The sequence below is a fragment of the Desmodus rotundus genome, chromosome 6, assembly GCF_022682495.2.
Source record: "Desmodus rotundus isolate HL8 chromosome 6, HLdesRot8A.1, whole genome shotgun sequence".
NCBI classification, from domain to species: domain Eukaryota; kingdom Metazoa; phylum Chordata; class Mammalia; order Chiroptera; family Phyllostomidae; genus Desmodus; species Desmodus rotundus.
The window spans coordinates 3,290,902-3,313,198 of NC_071392.1; positions in this window are offsets into that span (position 1 = coordinate 3,290,902).

Below are 22,297 nucleotides of genomic sequence, written 5' to 3' on the forward strand. Positions count from 1 at the left end.
GTCCTGGGGTGCTTCTCACTTGACGTCTTCCTTGCGCTCCTTGCTCACTCCACCCTAACCCCATGGGCCTCTCATCCTAACATACGCTGGGCCCCCACACTTACAAGCCCCTTTAGCCTGCTATGTTACTTCCATAAAATTTAAAACCTCCAACCTCCTACATAAGCCCTCTATTCATTATTTCTTGTTTATCCTCTCTTTCACCTGATTAGAATGTAAGCTCAAAGCAAGCAGAGGTTATTGTCACTTTTGGACAAAACAGGACAGAGCCTGGCAAATTGTAGGCACTCAATAAATGTGTATTGAGTGAAGAAATGGGTAGATAAGTCACTTAATGCTCACAGGCGGGCATGCTGCTATGGCCGAATGTGAACATTCAGTTGAATCAATATTTGTGCAAGACGTTAGTCTAACAGCAAATGATGGCCACAGGTGATGAACTGGAAATCTGAATCAAGATTTTAGGCCATAGAGAAGGTAAGATATGGTAGTAAAAACAGCCATAAAAACCTTAGTTAAAATCCCTGCTCCACCGTTTACCAGCCAGGTGACCTTGGGCAAGTCACTCTCTCACTCAAATCCTCAGTTGTCTCACACGAACGATAATGAAGCTGTGGTACCTGCTTCATGTGGTTGTCATGGAGATCACCGCATGATCCAGCTCTCCCACTTATGGGTTCTTATCCAGAGGAGCAAAATACTAATTCAAAAAGATACTACTCAAAAAATAGTAATTCAGGAAGCACTCATATGTTCGTTGCAGCATTATTTACAACAGCCGAGATATGGGGACAACCTAAGTGTCCGTTGATAAATGAACGGATAAAGAGGATACGGTATCTATCTACCTGTCTGTCTATCAAAAGGGATACCATTCAGCCGTAAAAAAGAAGGAAATACCGCCATTTGCAACAACACAGATGAACATTGAGGGGTTATGCTAATCGCTTAAAGTCAGCGATTTTAAAGTCAGCGATAAGTCAGCCAGAGAAAGACAAGTACCTGCAATTTCACTTTATGTGGAACCTAAAAAAACAAAACCAAAAATGAAAACAAATAAAACAAACAAACAAATTTATAGATACAGAGAACATACAGGTGGTTACTAGAGAGAAAGGCGGTTGGAGGGTAGGACAAAGGGGCACAGGGGGTAAGTTTTATAATGATGGAGAGCACCCCGGCTTTCGGGGCGGTCCCTTTGGCACTGCATACAGATGTCCAATTATAATGTTCTATGCCTGAAACCTATGTAATAATAGCAATAATAAAATGATTAAATGAGTTGATACATGTAAAATGCTGGGTATAAAGTAATTGCTCCATAAATAAATAATAACAATTCGCGGTGGTAATATAAACACAATCATTTTTTGAAATGTATAGAGACCCTCAGAACTATCTGAACACATCCCCCTCCTAGTTACTATAAACAGTTTTGAATCAATGATGCCTGATGAATATCAGTTTTGAAAACAGGAGCGAGTCTTTCAGGATCTCAGAGATGATGGAAGCTGCATGGCTGTCTGTCTATCAGTTAATTCTAGGCCTGACGTCGCCTTGCTCTGTGGTCCTCAAGCCTTCTTGTCTCAGGGCTCCATCACACTCTTAAGAATTATCCAGGACCCCCGAAGAGCCCATATTTAGGTGGGTTGTATTTATTGGTGTTTTCCGAATAAAATGAAAACGGAACTTTATAAAATTAATTCATTAAAAATGTCAAGTAGTAAACTCACCACACACTAAAATAAATAACATTTTTCATTTAAAAAAGTATACTTGCAACAAACAAGTGAGAAAAGTAGTATTGTTTCACAATTTCGCAAGCCCCTTTCAAGCCTCACTTAAGAGAAGACAGCTGATTGCTCGCGCGCACTGTGCATCCCTCCTGAGCGATTTCACACAGGGTGCAGACTTGGAAAACCCCACCGTGCGCTCGTGAGGAAATGAGAGTGAAAAAGACAAAAAACTTAAGTGTTGTTATGAAAATTATGTCCACCTTGTGGCACCCACCTCCCCTAACTGCCCTGGAAGAACCATTATACTAAATCGTGGTCTTTGCCTTCTTGAGAGTTAATAAAAATAGAATCTTACATAACTTTCAAGTATCTTTTTCTCACATTGTGTTGCTTTGACAGCCAGTCCGATTAAACAAAAGAAATGTAAAAGATGGCGTTTAGACCCTTTATCCCACTCCTTTTTCTCCTCCGCTGAGGAACGAAGTCTTACCAACAGAGATCAGGAATCAGTCTCACGGGTTGAGCAGAATTCTTCCCACTACTCAGACACCACCCAGGACTCTACCCCTTGCCTTCAGATAGTTTGTAACATAATTGCAGGAGGCAGTGAGAGTTCTTTGAAAAGCACATTTGCAAAAAATAAATTCAAAGCCATAGATTTTTTTTCTTCATTGTCATTGAAAAAAAACAAATTCCTAGGGGCCCTGGCTAGATGGGTCAACTGGATGGAGTGTCCTCCTGATATACCAAGGCTGTGTGTTCGATCTCTGGTCAGGGGACATGCAAGAATCAACGAGTGAATACATAAATAAGCGGAGCAACAAATCAATGTTTCTCTCTCTGCCTCTCTCTCTCTCTCTCTCTCTCTCTCTTTCTCTCTCTCTGTCCCTCTCTCAAATCAATAAATAAAAAAAAAAATTTAAACCCTAGGAAGCAACAGTAAAAGGTGTCACTCAATTTCCATTAAAATACCCAGGAAAACAAAAATAGAAAAAGGTTTGCGCCAGTACTGGGAATTAAAGATGATAGTGAACACATACCAAAAATGGGAGGCCATTTGACTAAGCGAACCCCCGGGGATCCCGATGTAGGAACTCTGCTAATGGACAACATGTGCCTGGCGTCCTGAGCCAGGGCACCGGAAGCAGGACCAGCCTGGCCGAACCCATGCCGGGGAGGCAGGCAACTCAGGTTTGCAAAGGGCCTGTTCCGCAGCTCTTGGGGCCTCCTTCTGTCTCTGCAAGCTACTCTCATAAAAACCCTGCCAGCAATAGAAATGGAGCGTGTTTTTAAGAAAGCAAAATTCCTCTAACTTCCTTAAAACCAAAGCGCTGAAGCAGTCTGGGAACCAGGCAGTGGCTCCAAAGAGACACTCAAGTTTTGATTACTCGAGCTGGATCAACGCGGGAGGTGGGAGGCAGGCGTGGGAGGTAAGTGGGGAAAGGGTGATGGGAGGTGCTGTGGAGCTCACCTTTGCCTTTGTGCCTCCGGGGGCAGAGGAGGGCCCGGGCAGAGCTCCGGGTCTTGTCATGCACCCTGGCTATCGCCTGGATACCATCCCCCTGCCTCTGTCTCTCTGAACCACAGCCCTGCTGCGGTGAGCTCCCTCCCTCCTCTGCTCAGACCTGAGTGGACCTGTTTGCGTGCCTTAAAGAATCCTTTGACACTCAGTTAATACGTGCCAGGGCCTCAGCCACACCCAGGTGGCCTGTGAGGGAACTAAGGAGACTCAGTGTACGATGACTGTTTAAAAAAAAAAAAAAATTGGTCTGGAAGAGTTCCTCTTCATTCTAAGACAAACAAACCTAAATAATCAACAAGCATGTCTAGACCAGACTGGTATTCCTGAGATCTTCCTTCCTGCCCATGCCAAGGCCGCCAGCCCTCCTTGCAAAGTCGCGGCAGACTTCCTCTGGCCCAGGAGAGCACTCCAGGCTCTGCCTCCCACTCTCTGGGGCTCTTTCATCTGGTTTCTGTCCCATAGGCTCACAACCAGGCACCTCCTTCCTAACCCAGGGTACAAGTGACCCATGTCATCGTGAGACTTCTCCCACGTCCTCCCAGATGCTCACAGTGTGTGAACAAGATGGGCTTCATCCCAGGGCCTCTCACAGACTCTTGTCTGCGTTCGGCCTGGGTCCAGAGCTATGGCCCCCGACCCCCAGGGAGGCAGCGGCCAGACCACACAGTGCAGGACACTAAACCAAGACCCGCAACACAAGAGAGGGAACCGTGCTTGAGGAACGGGAGGAAAACTTTCCCTCCCCATAGATTTGCTGCAGGAAGCAGGAGACTATCTTAAAATATATTTGTTCTGTACTCTTAAAAAAAAAAAAAAAAGACACATTGGAACCGAGGCAAGAGGAGGCTGCATGGAAACGAAAGTTGTAAGAGCCAAATGGAAATGTTTGTGGGAGAGAGAAGAGCAATTTGACGCTGCAGATTGCCATCTTGTTGAAAATGGGACAAGACGCGACCCCAGAACAAGGAGTGAAGGAATGAAGATGATGAGGAGGAAAGACATTAAAGGCAAAGCGAAGTTTGCACAAACCCACACTGTGAAGAATTAGCCTCCCAAAGGAGAAAGCTGAGCAAAGGGACAGGATAAACAACCCAAAGGAAAATAAAGAGACGGAACAAACGTGTCCAAGAAGAATCTTTCCCCAGTATTGAAAGCAAGTCTGGAGACAGAAGAAGGAAAATGGCCACGTTGACGTGACTATAGAGGGTTTCCTTTCCCGTGTCCTCCTCCCCCACCACGCTCCTCTCACCAACATCCCGGCAAACCATCGCTGAGCCAGACTCTGATCTACCTCTGCCAGGAGGGAACTTCCTGAATTCCTTACCTGTTACATCTGCCTCTCCTCATGTCCTGAAGAAGCTTCATCATACTCTGCCAGTAGCCACGGCCATGATGGGAGCTTCTTGTGTTAGCCTGGGTCCTCTAACAGCAGATGCCAAGAAGAGATGAAACATACAAGAATTTTATTCTGGGAAACACCTGTGAGAGAAACCGGGGGAGTCAGCACATGTTGGCAGACCCTGATGCCAGTCTGACTTCCAGGGAAGGAGAGGGACGGAGGGGCCAGAAGCAGCCCCGCATGCAGGACAGTGCTTGCAAGTCCTCGTAAGGCTTCTGGGAAGTCCTAGCGTGAGCCTTCCTGTCCCGTCAAGGGCTGGGAGGGAGGTATGCCTCCAGGTAAACTCAGCCGTGAACTTCAGAGCATGGCCACTCTCAGGTACACACCCGGTACGTAGCTGGTCTGTCAGGCACATTCTCATGGCCGCCACAGGGCTCAACAAACATGAATTCGACAATCAATCTTATCAAGCCTTGGGGGACCAAGTGTAATACCATGCTCCAAACTCAAAAATGGTCGAGGCTGCATCCCGTGTGTTCGCGGAGTTCAAAATCGAATGGGGAAAACAAACACAGCAGCCCCCAGTTACCGCACAACACTCGAGGGTCAGCGCCCATCGCAGATGCTGCGGGAACACACAGGAATTCTACCTGCAACGTCTGGGACACAGCCGCAGAGGATGTAAGGCTAAGACCTGCCTCACTGCGAGCCTGGGAATGCACGGAGCACCGAGTCCAACCAGAAGGAAAGTGCTCGAGTGCGACAGGCTGCTGTTATCTCAAATATGCGCAGCCCCTCCCTGGGCAGGGCCAGAGCGCCTGCCTCGTTCCCTTCCCGGCAGGCTGGACCACGAGGAATGCGAACTGAAACAGCTCGCAGCACTTCCGGCGTGCTTTCGCAGCCAGGCTGTGGTTTGTCAGGCCCTCTGCTTTCCCTGACCCCACAGGGCCCAGAGAAGCAGCCCTGTCAGCCCGCATTCCAGAGTGAAGATGACATGAATCAGAGTGGCAGCTGTCCCACAGGGGACACGTAGCAGGACTGAGAAACAACCCTTTGTTTTGATAACACAGTAAGATGCGTGACCACAGCAGAACCCAGCACCCAGCCTGCTCTGACACAGGAGGACAGGAGGCACAGAGACAGGAAACAGTATCAGGTGTTCTGGGAATCCCCGCCCCCTCCCTGCGGCCCGGAGGTAGGCTGTGTGATGGGCAGTGATGGGCGGGAGATAGAACTGTATAACACGGTCTTCTCTGACGTGTTGAAGATATGGTGGATAGCCCTGGCTGGTGTAGTTCAGTGGACTGAGTGCCGGCTTGTGAACCAAAGGGTCACTTGTTCGATTCCCAGTCAGGGCACATGCCTGGGTTGCGGGCCAGGACCCCAGTAGGGGGAGTGTGAGAGGCAACCACACACTGATATTTCTCTCCCTCTCTTTCTCCTTCCCTACCTTTCTCTCTAAAAATAAATAAATAAAATCTTTAAAAAAGATATGGTGAATAATTCAGACAGTGGAGTCCCACGGGAGGGTTTTCACTAGGGAAGAGACTTTAGCAAATCTGGTTTATAAAGTATGGTTAGGAAGCCCACAGGGATGTGCTTTTAACTATCCAGAAAGAGCCCCAGCGGGCGACTTTAGTGAGGGCAGTGAGGACGGAGGCAGGGGTGGATGTAGGTGACGCCTAGCAGGCAGATGACTCGGGGACAGAAGGCCGTGGGTGAGCGAGGGTAGCACAGACGTGCAGGGGGGAGCTTTCGGGAGAGCTGAAGATCGTTTGACCTGAGGAACGTTGAATCTGAAGTTACTCCAGGACACCCATGTGACGGCTCTGCAGTGAGACAGCACAGCTGCAAGGTGGCTCAGGTGAGGCGGACCAGAGCAGCCCAGGTGAGGCAGCCTTGGGGACGAAGCTCCGATCAAGAAAACGCAGTTTCTGATGGACGCTGAAAGTGTGCCCCCCTAAGACAGAGGTGCGCCTGACCTATGCGGACCAGGGTGCCCCAACCCAGTCCCCGAGGGGCCCACTTCTGGGCACAGAGGACTCTCGTTCCTTACCTTTGGTACAAATGGCATGGTCCTGACTGGGGGGAGTGGAGCCACTCTGATTGGTCAGTGAAGACGCTAATGAGGATGTAGCGGCAGGAGCACAGTGCAGGAGGCTTGGCAGCCCAGCCTGTGGCTTTTCCCTGAAATGCAGGGAGTGTGAAGGGCCTCTGCCGACAATGGCTGCTAGGCTCTGGTTTTGAACTTGAGCCCAATGAACCACACACAGTCCTTTTGGGCAGGTAATTTCTTTTCAGGGTCAAGATAATCAGTTATTTTAAATTCTTAGTCTGATAATTCCCAAATCCTGCCCTCTCTGAGTCCGGTTCTCATGCTTCCTTTGTCTCTTGGGCTGTGTTTTTGCCTTTTAGCGCACTGGGTGATATTTTTGTTGAAGGCTGGGCATGAAGAAACCGGGTGCGAGGAACGGAGGTGCGCAGGCCTGGAGCATGAGGCTGTGTATCTATCTGGCCGGGACTTAAGCTGTGTCTCATGGTTACTGTAGCTATAAGGTTCAAGGCTAAAATTGCTTCTGTCTCCCCTACTGCCTTTGTATTTTCCTAGAAACTTCTTCCTCAATAGAGTCTGTGCCTTGTAGTTAGTTGTGTCAGTGGTAACTCGTTATTGGTGCACCGGAGCCCTATCCCAGTGGTGGCGCGGTGCAGAGAGCAGGGGAATGGTCTATAACTCTGTTACTGTGTTTCAGTCTTTTTTTAAAGTTTTATTTACTGATTTTAGAGAGAGAGAGGTAGGGAGAGAGACAGACAGACAGACAGACATCGATTTGCTGCTCCACTTATTTGTGCATTCATCCATTGGTTGCTTCTTGTATGGGCCCTGCCAGGGGATCAAGCCCGCGACCTCGGTGTATCGGGACACCACTCTACCTGCCTGAGCGACCCGGCCAGGGCCTCTGTCTCCGTCTCTCAGCCCTCTGAGACCCAGTGCTCCTGGGCCGTGACCCGCACCGGTGCTCCTCAGCTTCCCTCGTGGGCCCCAGCCTTCGGACCGTAAGTGAGACAGGGAGACCAGAAGGACAAGGAACTGGGTGTTTTTCTTCCCCCGTGTCCAAGGCTAGAGAGGGCTGCAGCTGGGCATTTCCTCCTCCACACCGTGGTTGGGCTCTCTGTCCACACGGTTTTCCCTGAGAGCGAGTCTTGGTTAAGGAGGACGGGACGCTCCAGGTGGGTTTTAGATGGGAACGTTTCCTCGCCTCTCCCTCTGCCGGAAGTGTGAGGTGGCTGTGTCTCCCAGCTTCACGCTGAGGACCGGGTAGGGCTTCTGGGGGCAAGATGAAGGCTGGGTCTCCCAGAGTCATCATCTCCCCCGAGCTGGCTCCGGCTCCAGCTCCAGCCTCCCAGGGGCTCTTTCCAGCAGCAACTTCTGCTCCCTGGAAGCTGTCATTCCCTGGACCCCCCTGTCTGCCCCACCAGTTTGGGGGATGCTAGGCTGCGCTGTGATCTCAAGTCTCCGAGAGACCTAAGAGAAGTTGGTTTTCAGTTTGTTTGGCTCTTTTTCTCACTCTAAGGACAGGAGTTCGGACTTCCAACAGATGTGAATGTTGGACCAGAAACCAGAAGTGCCTGTGGCTTTTAGCTATCACAAACATCCTTGCTCATTCTGTCCTGGGAATCACCCGCGGTTACCTTTCACTGAACAGAAACTCTTAATCAGTCCATCAAACCTTGCCTCTGGGCTCGTCCTTTCAAATTTTTGTTCAAGAAGACTTTTTCTGTTCCTAGTTGAAAACATATTTCTTCTATAGTTTTTCCTATTGACTTTGTAATTTTACCTTTAACACTTGGGTCTGTAATTTATCTGGAATCCACCTTTTCCTATGGTATTAAGAAATGATTCAGGTTTTGTTTTCTCCACACTGGGAGCCAGTTTTGGCAATGGAATCTATGAAACCACACATTCTTCGCTATTTGATTTATAGCATATTAAGTTCCCCTTCATACACCCTCCTTTTGCCCGGGTCTCTGTTCTGTTCCATTTGTCTGCTCGTCTATTCTTGTGCCAACTCTACAGGGTTTTAATACTATGTCAATATCTAGTTGGACAAACCCATCTTCTTTTTTTTTTAAGGTGAATGCATTATTCAAAAATGCACTCTTGAATTATACTTCTTCTGTGTTTATCTTGGTGCTTACTTTCTCCCATCTTTACCAAAAGGAACGCAGATGCCTTTAAGGTAGTGTTTCAAGCAAACACAGCAAGCCTTTCCTTTGTATGTGCCAACGGAGCCATTAATCCAGCGTTGTCGGGGCCTGTGCTCCAGGCATCAGCCCTGTCCCAGCTCCCTCTGCCCCACTCTCCTTGCAGCCGAGGTGACTGAGAGTAAGAAGAATGATCCTCTGTTGGGAACCACGTCTTGGATTTCTGGCTGTCATTCTTTACCAAAGGCTAGCCAGTCCAAAAAGACATTACTTTTAGAGGTCATCTAGTACAACTAAGTTGGTTTTTAGGAGAAAGTACTGAGGGCACATGAAGTGAGCTTATTCCCCAAGATCTCCCCATTTCCCCTTCACAGACCAAGCGTCAAACTTGGTCCTTGATGCTTATGTCCTTGCTTCATCCACCAGTCCCCGCACTGCATGGCTTCCTTCAGCGACCAAGGCGGAGAGAGGCTCCTAGCGGCCAGTTCTGAGAACGGCCCCAGAAGGAGCGTGCGGTTCGTTTTATACACAACGGCTGCTGGACGAGAACGCACTGCGCCCTGGGAGCGAGTGGTCAGACATGAATCAGGACCTTGCTTCCGGTCACAAGCTGGAGTTTGTTTTCCTGTTTCCTGACAACTTCAGACGTCTTGGGTTTCGGTATTTATGTAAAATACGGTAGATGTCAAGGTCTGCTGCAAATATTTTGAGGACAGCAAAGCTCGGACAGCAGAAAAGGGCCTGAATTAGAAGCTGCAGTGACCTAATCGCTCTACCGGGGGCAAGTGACTAATTGATTCTGTACACACAGCTGCCGGAGCCAAAGCGTGGCTGAGCTGCCACATCGTTAATATAAACCGTGTATCATTAAAAGTTATTTTTATGTGGTGTCCTTTAACCTAAGAGGCTGCCGCTCGATCACAGAAGTATTCACCAACCGGCAGTTGTAACAGATAAAAGAGATGGTCGTATTGCTTTCTGTTAAAAAGGAAAATAAATTTACCAAGAAATAACAGTGCACAGGACAATCTATATTGTGTTTCTGCAAGTCATGTTATTCAAGTATTTTTCATGCCTTTGATTCCTCCGCCCATTTCTATTTCTTAGTTTTTCCTTGTTTATAGGAACACACACTGCACACACTACCAGACAGCAGTGTGAGTGTGCGACTCTGTGACTTGATCTGAGAATTTGTGTGCACGTTTGAATGTTGCCTGAAGCCTGATGAGATCATTCCTTCGCAGCTGGGTCAGAACTGACCGGCACCACAGACTGAACTGCAGAGCTGGCTTCGGCTTGGTCTTGGGTGACCGTCCCTTGGAGACAGACAGCTTTTCAAGTGAGCCAGGGCACTCCGCTCTCATGGTTCCGACCAAGGGAAACTGAGCAGGGCTGCTGCTCTGGGCCAGGTCAGGCAGTGGGTCCGTGGTTCCCTGAGGATCAGGTGGGAGATTCTTCCCCAGGCTACAGCTGCTGGAGGAGAAACACCTTCAGATTTCATGTGGCACAATCCACATTCCGAGACCTTCACTGAAGTCTCCTTTACGATAATGAATAATTGGAAACCAGTATACAGCCATACAGAACATATTATTATTCATTAATATAGTTTAAACAGCTACATAAAAGGTTGTTTGGAAATGCAAACAATGGCATAAGGAAATATTTATGTTGAATAAGTAAAAGCATCTGAATGTAGCCCTGGCCGGTGTGGCTCAGTCAGTTGGCATGTCGATCCGTGCACCAAAGCTTGCACAATTCCCCATCGGGGTACATGCCCAGGCAGTAGGTGTGATCCCCAGCTGAGGTGTGTAGGGAGGCAACCAATCGATGTTTCTCTCTTGCATCAATATTTCTCTTTCCCTCTGTCCTTCTCGCTCCCTCTCAAAGCAAAAACCATAGCCTCGGATGAGGATTAAACATGAAAAATCTGAGCCCTGGCTGGCACAGCTCAGGGGATTAAGTGCGGAACTGCCAACCAAAGAGTCACGGGTTTGATTCCCAGTCAGGGCATGTGCCTGGGTTGCAGGCCAGGTCCCCAGTAGGGGGTGCATGAAAGGCAACCACACATTGACGTTTCTCTCCCTGTCTTCCCCTCTCTCTAAAAATACAGCAACAAAATCTTAAAAAAAAAAAAATTGAATGCAACACCCCACCTAAAAATGATTCCAGTCACACAGCAGATTCGACACGTGGCCAGTTTGCAATGAGGAAGAGGCGACCGCGTGTGTGCGTGGTGTGCGGAGATGTGCTTCCGTCCCTGCAAACAGCCCCGGCAGAAAATGTCTGAATTTCCCATCGACTGGACTGTGACTTTCTGGGCTATTTCAACCTATTTCTCCGTACAATTCAGGGCTGGCTACAATTGGTATAAATTACCTTCAGAACCGGGGGAAAGAGCCATTTGAAAAATTCTGCCTTCCTCCCTGTGCTGCTGTGGGGTTCAGTGCGAGCGCCTCACAGTGCAGCCACGTCTCACCGTGGCCAGGGCCGCTGGCTGTGGGGACCACCCCTGGCAAATGTAAGGAGTGAACATTGCGTGTGTCTTAGACTTCTCTACGTGGGGGTCTGGAGTCACCTATAGCCAGGCCCAAGGGAAAGGCGCAAACGCAGCCCGCCTAGCACAGGCCTAAATGTCTTAGAGTGATAAACCAAGCTAACTATTAAATAAGACACACTCCATTCTCCTATCTTCATAGGCAGAGCTCCATAATTATCTGAAGGCCAGGATAGAATTTGGAATTTTTGGACTCCCCAGGATTCTGAGACGGCACAGGAATGGGCAGCCGTGGACCGTCACCTCACCCCTTCATCCCCCGGCCCCCTGGCCCAAACTCTTATAAACCGGCCTTCCGAGCTCAGCGTCCATCCCTCTGTGCGGTGCCCTTGGCGACCCCTGTCCCTGAGGCTGCACACTGTTGGGGGAAGGGCCTGTGATGGACCTGCCAGGCCCTGGGGATGGTGGCCCCGGTTCCCAGGGCCCTGGATTCTCAAGGATAGTCTGGAAGGTGAATATGTCCCCTTTGGCCTGCAGACCCCTTACCTTGAGTGGAGAAATGCTGGTGGAAAAGGGCCAGAATGAGGACAAGGAAGTCTGGTGTTGTTAAAAAATGACTAGTGATGAGAATGGAAGTGATACAAACAAACTCTTAACCATGCAGTGGGCAGTCTGTTCCCATGTGTCCCGAGAACTAATATGAATAGAGATTTTGTATTATTTCATTTCCTTTGTGTCTGTTCAAGTGTTTTAAACGGCTTAGCACACCACCTGCCCGGGCACGTGTTGCCCGGGGACTTGACCAGTGCGTGTGCTCTGACGCTGTGGAGTGTCGGGGCAGGTCAGAGAGGCCAGGGCGGCAGGTCGCACTGCTCGGGGCACGCCGGCCTCACCCATTTTCTGGGTGCTGGGTGCTGTGGTGGCTCCTGGCGACTCAGAGAGGAATCTCCAGATGGGACTACGGATTTCGTTATTTCTCTTCTCAGCTGCCTCAGGTTTTACCTCACGTGTTTGAGAAAGCCGTTAGGAGCGTACATCGTTAGGGTTGTTACACCTTCGTGGTGAAATAACCCTCTTATCGTGCGACATCCCTGTTTATCACCAGCCATGGGCCTTGCTCTGAGGTCTGCTTTGCCGGATAGTATGTAGCCTCTCCGGCTTTTTATAGTGTTATTTGTACAGTATGCCTTTTTGATCCTTCTGCCGTTATTATAATCCCATGCTTCCATTCAAAGTGGCTTTCTTGTATGGAGTATATCGTTGCATCTTATTTATTAGTCAAAGCTGACAACCTAATTTTGATATGTTTAGACCACTTACAGTTGACGTAACTATTGACGTTTGGACGTAGGTGCACTATTTCTTATTTTCCTGTTTTTATTTCTCTGTTGCTCTTTTTCTGATTTTTTAAATTATTTAAATATTTTTCAGTGTTTCATTTTAATTTATTATATATTGGGTTTTGGCTGTATGTTTTTTTTAATTTTAGTTGTACTCTAGGAATTACCATATGTACAGCTAGCAGGTCACAGCCCACTGTATGCCTGGCCCTGGGGTTCTTTGACTTTTTCCTGCTTAGGACCGCTGGGCTTCTTGAGTCAGTAAATTTACACATTTAACTGAATATCAGACATTTTCAACCATATCTCTTTAAATATTTCCTTGTACCAATATTTTTCCTCCTCTTATCTGAGGCTACAATGACATCGATTTGCTTGGCTCTTACTCTTTTCTCCTGCGATAGGAGTTTGTCCCTTAAAAGCGTAATATGACTTTCTGACCTAGTGTGTCTCCAAACTTCTGTTTTATCACCTCTACATTGAGGCCAGCACACCCCGAGTATGACATTTTTTATATGTACTATTTCTTGTGTGCAAAATGTTTTATCAGAAGCAAAGACAGTGTCCATCGGCCAGCGTTACTAAAGACAAGCCTCCAGCAGCCCGCCCAGCTCTCACTACTGCGTCGATCACATTCAAAAATGAGGATTCACGGCAGGAATTGAAACTGAGCCAAATCCATGCAGCTATTTCCTGAATGTACTTTTGGGGATGGAATTTCTCACCGGGTTTATTCCTCCCCTAAACTCTGCAAGTATGCGTTACTTTAATGTTATCAACAGCGGGAGTTACACGTGGAAATAAGTGGTAATCAATCCGACATTTATTTTTACAAGTCTTTTCCTTTTACCTCTAAAATTCAAAGTACTCTCCTACTATCATCCTGGCCACAGTCCCTGAAGAGACTATCACAAAAACCACGAATACTACCAGTTGCCACTTGAGATAAGTAAAGGACACATAAACCCTCTCGAGCAGAAAAATATTTGCCGTGGGTGTCTTTCATTTTCAGTCATCAAAAACCAAGTCCTGGAAGCCAAGTACTGCGTTTCTTGGGTAGGCAGTTCCCTTTGGCACTCAGTAATTCACAGAGCACTTGACGTTCGCATTCTAATCTCCCGGTCTCAGCCAGAGCTGACACTCAACTACAGACGGCTTTGTACTCAACGTCAGACCCTGGGGTGGGGGCGCAGAGTGGGGAATCCATGAGGTGCGGCCGAGGTGTTGAGCTGGAGCTCCCTGCAGGGCCCTCGGGTCAAGTTGTGCCTCAACAGCCAAATAAACTGCTGTGAAGTTCAGAAGACAGCTCTGGGTTGGGAACATAAAAGTGCCTGGAAAACAGGTCTAAAACTCAATGCGCACTCTTCCTCTCTACGCAAGGGCGTTAATGCTCTCCCACGTTCCCCGGGCCTCCCCTCTCTCACTCACCTCCTGGATCCGGGAGTGAGTCTAGGGAGTGAAAACACAAACAAAGGTTGTGAGTGTGATGTTTAGTTGGGGGATAACGTGCCTTCTCTGCGGGGGAGGGCAGCTCAAAGCCTGAGGAGAAAGACAGCAATAATAACAATAATGGAGCCTGCAAGGACTACAAGGAGGAAGACAGGGAGACCCCTCATTCTTCAGTTTGGAAAGCCGATGAACATTTCCGGGAAGTGCATGGAAGAGCTGAGCTGTCACCCTTAGCCGCCTTAGGAGACTGTCAGTGAGTCACCCCTCACTCACCGAGCCTCTCGTTTGGAGTGACACTGGCCAGTGTTTGCGAGGTGGCCCAAGTCCCAGGCCCAGAGTATGGACTCCTCTCCCCAAAGAGAAGATGGGGTTCCTGGACTACCTGCGAGGTGACCGTGTTAAAACCATACCCCTGGGCCAAAAGAGGCAAAAATGGAACCATCCATCTAACTTACACCGGAGCAATCCTCTCCATTCACAACCCGAAATGATGTCCCTATTTCCATTGACGAGGGAGCGACTGATGAGCTTTAACACCCCCTCCGGAGGGTCTGGTTTCTGAGCTTCCTGCTGATGTGACAACATCAGTCTGCCCACCCGCCCAAAGCAGGGCCTGAGACTAAAGCATTCCTGCCAGGACTTGATTTGGAAAGTGATCCAGGAAACAGAGAGCCAATTCGGGGAAGCGGTGTCAGGTTGGACCTGGTGTGGACTGCGGGTGCCCGAGCCCATTGGACTCCAAAGGAGCTTGATGAAATGTGTTTCCAAGGGAGGAAAGGGGCAGGGCATGAAGCTATCTCCATCACCCATGTTCCGTGGAGGCTCCCACAGGCGTCCACTCCCTATGACTCTGGGCTGCGCATGGCGAGCACAGAGTGGGGTGGCTTGGGCTCCCCATCCCTCCGCAGTGGAGAAACCCAGGCAGGAAAGGAGGGAGGTCTGGTGCTGGGCCAGGAGAGGGACTGTCCAGCAGCACCCATGTGGAACCGACTCCTCCATCCCTGGCTGCAGTAAGAGGGGGGCCTAGGAACACCTGAGTGACACAGAAGAGATGGCCAGCACAGATGTCACATTTGGACAGTTGTCTAGAGGGAAAAGGTGAGACCCAGCATGACTCAAGTCTGTGTTTGCAGATGCCAGGGGCAGCAGCCCTGGACAACTCAAGTCCTCTGTCAGCAACAGAGGTGACTCCCAGCGAAACGGCAGCCCCTGGTGAGTCCCGCCGCTGCCTTGTAGGTCACTAAGTGGGAGCAGCTTTCCAGGGTGTCACCGAAAGCAACGGGGGTTCACCAGATTTCATCCTCCCTCTCGGTAGGCCGTAGAGCCTCTGTCCCAATGACGAGCCTGCCCACACTGCAGCTGTCTGCTCAGAAATCAGCAAAGACTCCTGAAATGCAGACCCCGACTCCCCGGCATCACCTGGCTGGCCTCGGTCCCCCTGCTTCCTGGCTCGGCGGGTCACCGAGTTTTCAGCTCTCTGAAGCTGTCGAGCAGATCTTTGGCCATATTTTTTCGCCGCTTTTAGCGTATGAGTTTGTCCAAATGACTTACTCATTTCACATCAGCAAAGTGATGTTTTAAAGTTGTGAACCAGGAAACCACATCATAAAATAAATTACAAATGGTTAGTAAGCATTTGAAAGATATCAGCTTCCTAATTATAAAAATATTCCAACTAAGAATGCCATAATTTGAAGTGTTCAGGCAGAATGGGGAAAGAAATAAGGGGACCAGAGGGAGGTGGCCAGGTGCCCCCAGACACTGCTAGTGAGTGAAGCGGAACTTTTCTAAAGGAATTTTTGGCAAGAAAGGTGTTATTTTTTCATGCATATTGACATGAAAATGACAGGAATTCCACTGCTGAGGAATCTATTTCTTCTACGATTAATCTGAGATGTGAACAAATATTTAAGCCAAATATATTCAACCTAGCATTATTTTTCATAAAGAAAACATTAAAAATCTCTGTAATATAGAGACAATTAAATCACAATATATCAATAAAATAGAATGTTATATAACTTTTAAAATCACCTTTATCAAGCCTTTGTCTACCAGGGGGAAATGCTTTCAAATAACACTAGGTCTCCAAAGTAAAATTTAAAGTGTGTACAGTACAAATTCAATTACCCTAAAAAATACATAGGGAAAACTCCTGAAAAAATATTTCAGATGTTAATATTAGTTTTCTGGGTGTGGAGTTAAAGATTTTTTTTTCTCTGCATTTTTATAGTTTTAACTGCTTCTCAAATTTTCTGCTGAGTACACCTGATTTTTGTATTAATTTTCTCCACATTCTTGGAAAAGAGTGTTTTATATACTTCACAAATGTGACCCAGATTCACGGGAAAACATGTAACTTTGCCAGTTTTGCTGTAAACCTTAGAGCTGGGAGGCGAGCCCCAGCCTGCATGCGGTCTGCCCGCCCCCCCCAGCTCTGTCTCCCAGCCCAGCAGGCTGGAAGTGCTGCAGACCGGTGATTATTTGTTGGTTTAATATCATTTGTTTAGTCCCCGGAGGACGACTGATTTGCATCCCTCTCTATATTGATCCCTAGCGCACTCTGTCTTCTCCCTAATGGGTCTCCGGGCACGAACTTGTCAGTGTCACTTCCCTGTCCTTTCAGGAGGCATTTCAGCCGCAGGGTTCTCTGGCAGCTGCCTCCCATCTCTATGGTGTCCTCCCTTCAGTGTTCAAGCGACATCATTAGCAGCTGCTCCGCCGTCCTTGTTCAGGCTCAATGAGAGAGCACAATCGGACTTGGCATTGAGCGCCTGCCAGGAGGGACCTGCTGCCCTCCCCGCTGAGCTGTGCACAGGGCCCGCTGTCCCTCACCCGGCCGGAGCCCATCGCCTGGCCTGGCTGCCTCCCAAGCCATGAACGCCTTGAACTCAGCCTTGGACTTGATTTCTTCTTTAACTGAGAGAGAAAAACAAAACAGAACCAGACAAAACACCCATCAGCACACACTAGTGTAGTGGTGTGCCCTGATATCCTGGGACTGTTTCAGTAGAATTTACCATCGTCCTGTCCAGGTGCAGGCTGGGAGGACCTACTGAGATCACCACCCGGAGAAGCCTCCTCTCACCTCACCTGATCGATGCAACCTGCCGTGCAGCGCGGTCACATGATAGCTCCCCAAGTCACGCCAAACGAAGCGATACATGCTGATCACGTACTGTTCAATTAAAAAGTAAGGCACATAACCATGTGCACACCCCGAATCCCACTAAACAAAAATATTTCCATGCAAACAGAAGTAAAAATACACGCCACGAGGAGTCCCAGAGATTGTCTAGTTAGTGGGTGGAAGACAAGGGCAGACAGACTGCCTAGTATTACACGTAAACGGAACCCAGTGGCTACCAAAGATAAAGTTGCATGAAATTGCAGCGGGCTCTCTCTAGCAAGGAAGAATCGTTCTTTGAAGGCAATGAATAAGTGAGATAGTAAGAAAATTCCCACTCTGTTGCATTATGAGGCACAAAATCATATTTCAAAAGAAAAGTACATTTACTTTTTTTTCTACAAGAAAAGCATAGCCACCCCCTTTAAAGACTATCTTGAAAGAAGCTGGAAGGCAAGAGAGTGAACGCCCCTCAGCTCCGCACCCCCCTGTGCAGCCCAGGCCATCCAGGGTAAACCCCAACCTGACCCCGTCCTCGCAATACCAGGCCCTCACAGAAAAGCAATAAATGTTTCCATTAAAAATGTATCTATAATTACTTCCTAATATTCTTTCACTTAAGCCTCCTTGCAATCCTATGAGGGTGATACCATGCACGGGATAATTCATTCTCACTAACAGCCCACAGAGAGAGACGGTTTGCAGGGGAGGGGACAACAATGAGGGGTTCTGTGGTCTTGCGTTCTGGTGCCGGAGGCTGTGCTCCGGGATGTCTGGGAAAGATCACCCCGACATTTCAAAGGCCTGTTATCTCAGATGCACGGAGACAGAGGGCAGGCTGACTTAAGGTGAAGGCTGACCTTTGTCAAGGAAGCCACAGGCCTGGGACGTGACTACCCACCAGACTTGCTTTAAGTCAGGAATTTTTATGATCAGGTCATCCCGTGTGGCTACTCTAGGCCTCTGAGTGTGTGAGGCCCCCACGCAGGCCTCCCTGGGGCTAGTCAGGCTCAGCATGCAGCCCCTTCTTTGTCCACAAGGAGAAGTTTATCACTTTTTCATGCTAGACAGTTCATCTCATCATCCAGAGAGAAAGCAGCCTTATAAGATGAAGTAAGTTCTGTGAACACGGCACAGAGCCACAGATGGACCTGGGTCGATGATGACGCCAGGGAACCACTGAGTCAGCCCACCGTGGGGTTTCTGAGCTCCCGCAGTGTGAGGTAGCATGTGCCTTACCTTACAGCTCAGTTGGGTTGGGATGTTTGTTTACTGTTAGCTGAACCCCTCCAGCGTGGGTGAGAATTTCAACAGGAGGCTTGTCGTGAGTAGAATTGTTTAGGCAAAGGTTATACGCAGCAGCGTGCTGCTGAATATTTCACTGGTTCACGAGGGTAGAAGTGGGAAGCAGAGGGAAGCATTTCAACACAACCTGAGAGTCTGTGTGTTTTAAGTGAGAAACTTAACCCATTCACATGTCATGGGTCATTTATGAGTTTGAAGTTATTTCTGCAAATTTGAATTTCATCGTTTCTTTTCTACCCTCTCTATCAGGTCTCTGACTTTTTTCAGTTATTTCTTGTGCTGATTCTGTCTCAGGTTTCAACCGAGTGTCCTTGGCAGAGCAGCTCATAGTAATCCTGTTAAACATAAGCCATTAGACTGTGTCTAGTTCATAAAAGACAAAGAAAAAGTGTGGAACTGCTCTACCTTAAAGGAGGCTAAAGATACAAAACAACTTAATGCAGTGGCTGATGCTACAGTTGAGTCTTGTCCTGAGAGGAAAAAAATGCTGTGAGGAACATTTACTGGCTCAGCTAACAAGTTATTATGTGTCCAGGAGATTAAGATATTGCATCAATGTGAAATTTAATGGAATTAATAAATGTATTGTGGTTGTGTAAGAGAGAATCTCTCTTCTTGGAAAATATACACTGAAGGTTTAGGGGTAAAGGGCCACGATATGTGTAACATTCTCAATGACCAAGAAGCAAGCTGTGTGTGTATACAAATGTCCTTTGCTCCCCGGGAGAGCCCGGACACAGCCAGACTTTCCTTGTTGCCAAGCCGGATGGGGAAGTGCTATCTCATTTGTTTTAATTTGCATTTCCTTAATTCCCAGCAGAGTGCAGCAGGCCAGCTCACTCTTATCTCCTCGCTCTGTTTTATAGGCTCTGCATTGAATATGTAAGTCTTGTGGAGAGGGGAGGGGGTTCCTCCCTTTGGCTTGAGGAGTCTATGTATTAATTTTTTGAGACTCTGGAATTTTTTTTCTCTTTCACAGGGTAATTTTTCATGCCATGTATGATCTCTCTTTGCCTTCTGTTTACATCCTTTGCCCTTTTTTTTTCCAGAATCTCCGCCCAGGTCCCATGGGAACTTTTTAAAAATCATGGCACTCCTCATTCAAAGGGACAGCTCATAGCTCGTAACAGTTTGGGCAGAAGCAGGGAGAGAGGGGAGCCGATCTAAAGCTTTGACTCAGGTATTTTCTTCTGAAATTCATCCTCATCCAATCCACTATTTCCTTTCCCTTTGAATTCGATTGTTTGGTTTTGGGGGGGCGTTGGGTGTTATAAGTTCTTTATAAAGTTTGCATGTGAACCTCCTATCAGATGTCATCGTTGGTAAATACAGTCTCCCAAATACATTGTATCTAAGGCAAAACTAAACATTGGTTTTGTCTGAAAGAAAGAAAGAAAAACTACGCGCAGGAAGCACACGATGTTGGAAAGGCACTTCTCGCGGTCTTGTCCTTCTGCCATTTTGAATTTGGGCCAGTGGGAAATATTACTAGGCTACATAAATACAAAATGCACACTCTGCCGGCTTGGTGGTTAAAATGGAGCAGAGGATAATGATCTGTTTGATTATATAAAAATAAGGGCTCTTGTACTATTGTATGTCCTCTGAGGATACTATCAAACAGAATCACTTACTTCAAGCAATTTAAATCAGTCACGCTTTCAACAGTTGACCAACTGTCTAGTGCTATTTGGTATAATGTTTATTTGTCACGCTCATGTGTATACGTTAATCATAGTGATCAGGGATGAAATCCCTCAAAGATTCCAAAAATTGGACGGCAGTGTGGAAAAACCTTAGCATCTGGAGAAGAATTTTGACCTTAACTGTTCTGTTTCAAAACTATTGGCAACATTTGATGACCCAGCCAATACCAGGGAGCTCCACCTGCTTCTCCAGGGAAAAGGCCAGATGGAAGCAGGATTTGACTGGTGTTGGGTTATATAAAGAATGCATCCAGAGAGGAAGAAGTGTAAGAGCCTGGAAACAGGTCTCTGAGGAAGTTGCAACATCATCCCATGTCTGAGGTCATCGTGTCCTCAGAACTCAAGGTCATTCTTCTTGCTGAGCTGAAGTCTAGGCTCGCCAAGGGAATAGTTGAGCAAAAATCATAGAAGTTAAAGATGGTTTCATTCAATCTTTTCATTCTGCAGCTGCAAAAAAAAAAAAAAAAAAAAAAGCTCATGGAGGTTGAATACAGAGCCTGACTTAGTTGCAAGCTAGACTAGAATACAGGTCTTTACATTAATCCTTGCATTTATGAATTCATCATGGGACGGGATGGACAAGTCCCAATAGACCCTCGTAAGTGGGAGAGAAAGTGGACTCAGGAGAGCTCTCACCCCACAGGGTAAAAGGTGGCCTTTGAGGAAAAGATTCTGTAGTCATAGAAGTTTGAGAATTGATCGGATTACCTCGAGGTACCCAGATTTTTGTGTGTGGTTGGTTGGTTAGTTGGTTTTACTGCAGGAGTTCTTAAGGTCATTATATCTTCACTGACCTCTGAAAGGGGCCTGTAAAAACAACATATTCCAAATTCATGTGCCACAGAGCACCAGTTTTATAAAACACCTCTTATCTTACTTCCACGGAGCACAGTATATGAAGTGTTAACTTAGAAAGTTCAAAGAGCCTCATCACGACTGCACTAGGAATCCCAGCTCGTGTTTAAGTCTCTGTCCTTCGGTTACTGCCCGGCTGTTTGCAGACATTCCTCACGGTTCCTGAGCTCCCCCCGCTGCTCTGCTCTCTCAGACGGAGGGAACCTGGCTTCTGTCACCTCTGCAGAACCCCTGTCACCCTTCCTTATGGAGGAATCTCTAATCCTTTCTGTTAGATTTTCTTTATTTGGTCACTCAACAACCTTTTCTTTTATCTGACAAACATCTTTCAAGTGCCTACTATGTGCCATGTGCCATTCTGGGCCCTCGGGATACAAGTGTGAACAAAATGAAAACTTCTGCCCCACGGGGCTTACATTCTTGTCAGTATGTAGCGGTAGGGAAAGAAAGATTTTTTAATCCATAAGTACACCTATCATGCAACATTTTATCTCTAACGTGGCATGTGTTTGGGAGCGGGGGGGGGGGGGGTTAAACAATATGTTAGGGTATTTACGCTTTGGTCTCGTTTTAAACTTGTTGAAAATAATACTGTATTCGTCTGCTCAGGCTGTCCTAAGGAAATGCCATAGACCGGTGGATTAAACAGCAGAAGTTTGTTTCTCACAGTTCAGAAGGCTAGAAGTCCAAAGTCAAAGTCCTGGCCAGGTAGGTGGCAATCTGAGGCCTCTTCTCTTGGCTTGTGGGTGGCCACCACCTGGCCGCGCATCCACATGAGCCCCCTCTGTGCTCCGGGAGACAGAAATCCCTGGTCTCACCCTTTCCTCTAAGGACACCGACTCCACCCCAGCACCTCACCCTGACCAGCTGCCTAACCCTCATTACCTCCCGCAGGCCCCGCCTCCAGATTCTGTCACAGCGGCAATAAGGCTTCAGCTGTGGATTGGAAAGGACACAAACATTCAGTCCATTACAATACTATTTCTCAATCTTCTTACAATTTTTATTTATTGATTTGAGAGAGAGAGAGAGAGGAACATCGGTGTGTGGTTGCACTTACTGACACACCCTCGTCTCGGCCCTCGTCTGTGCCCTGACCGGGGATCACACCTGCATGCTCGGTGTGTCGGGGAGACGCTCTAACCACCTGAGCTAGCGGGCCAGGGCTCAGTCGTTTTCCTGCAGCTTGCAGAGCTCAGCAGGTGCCTCCTATATCGC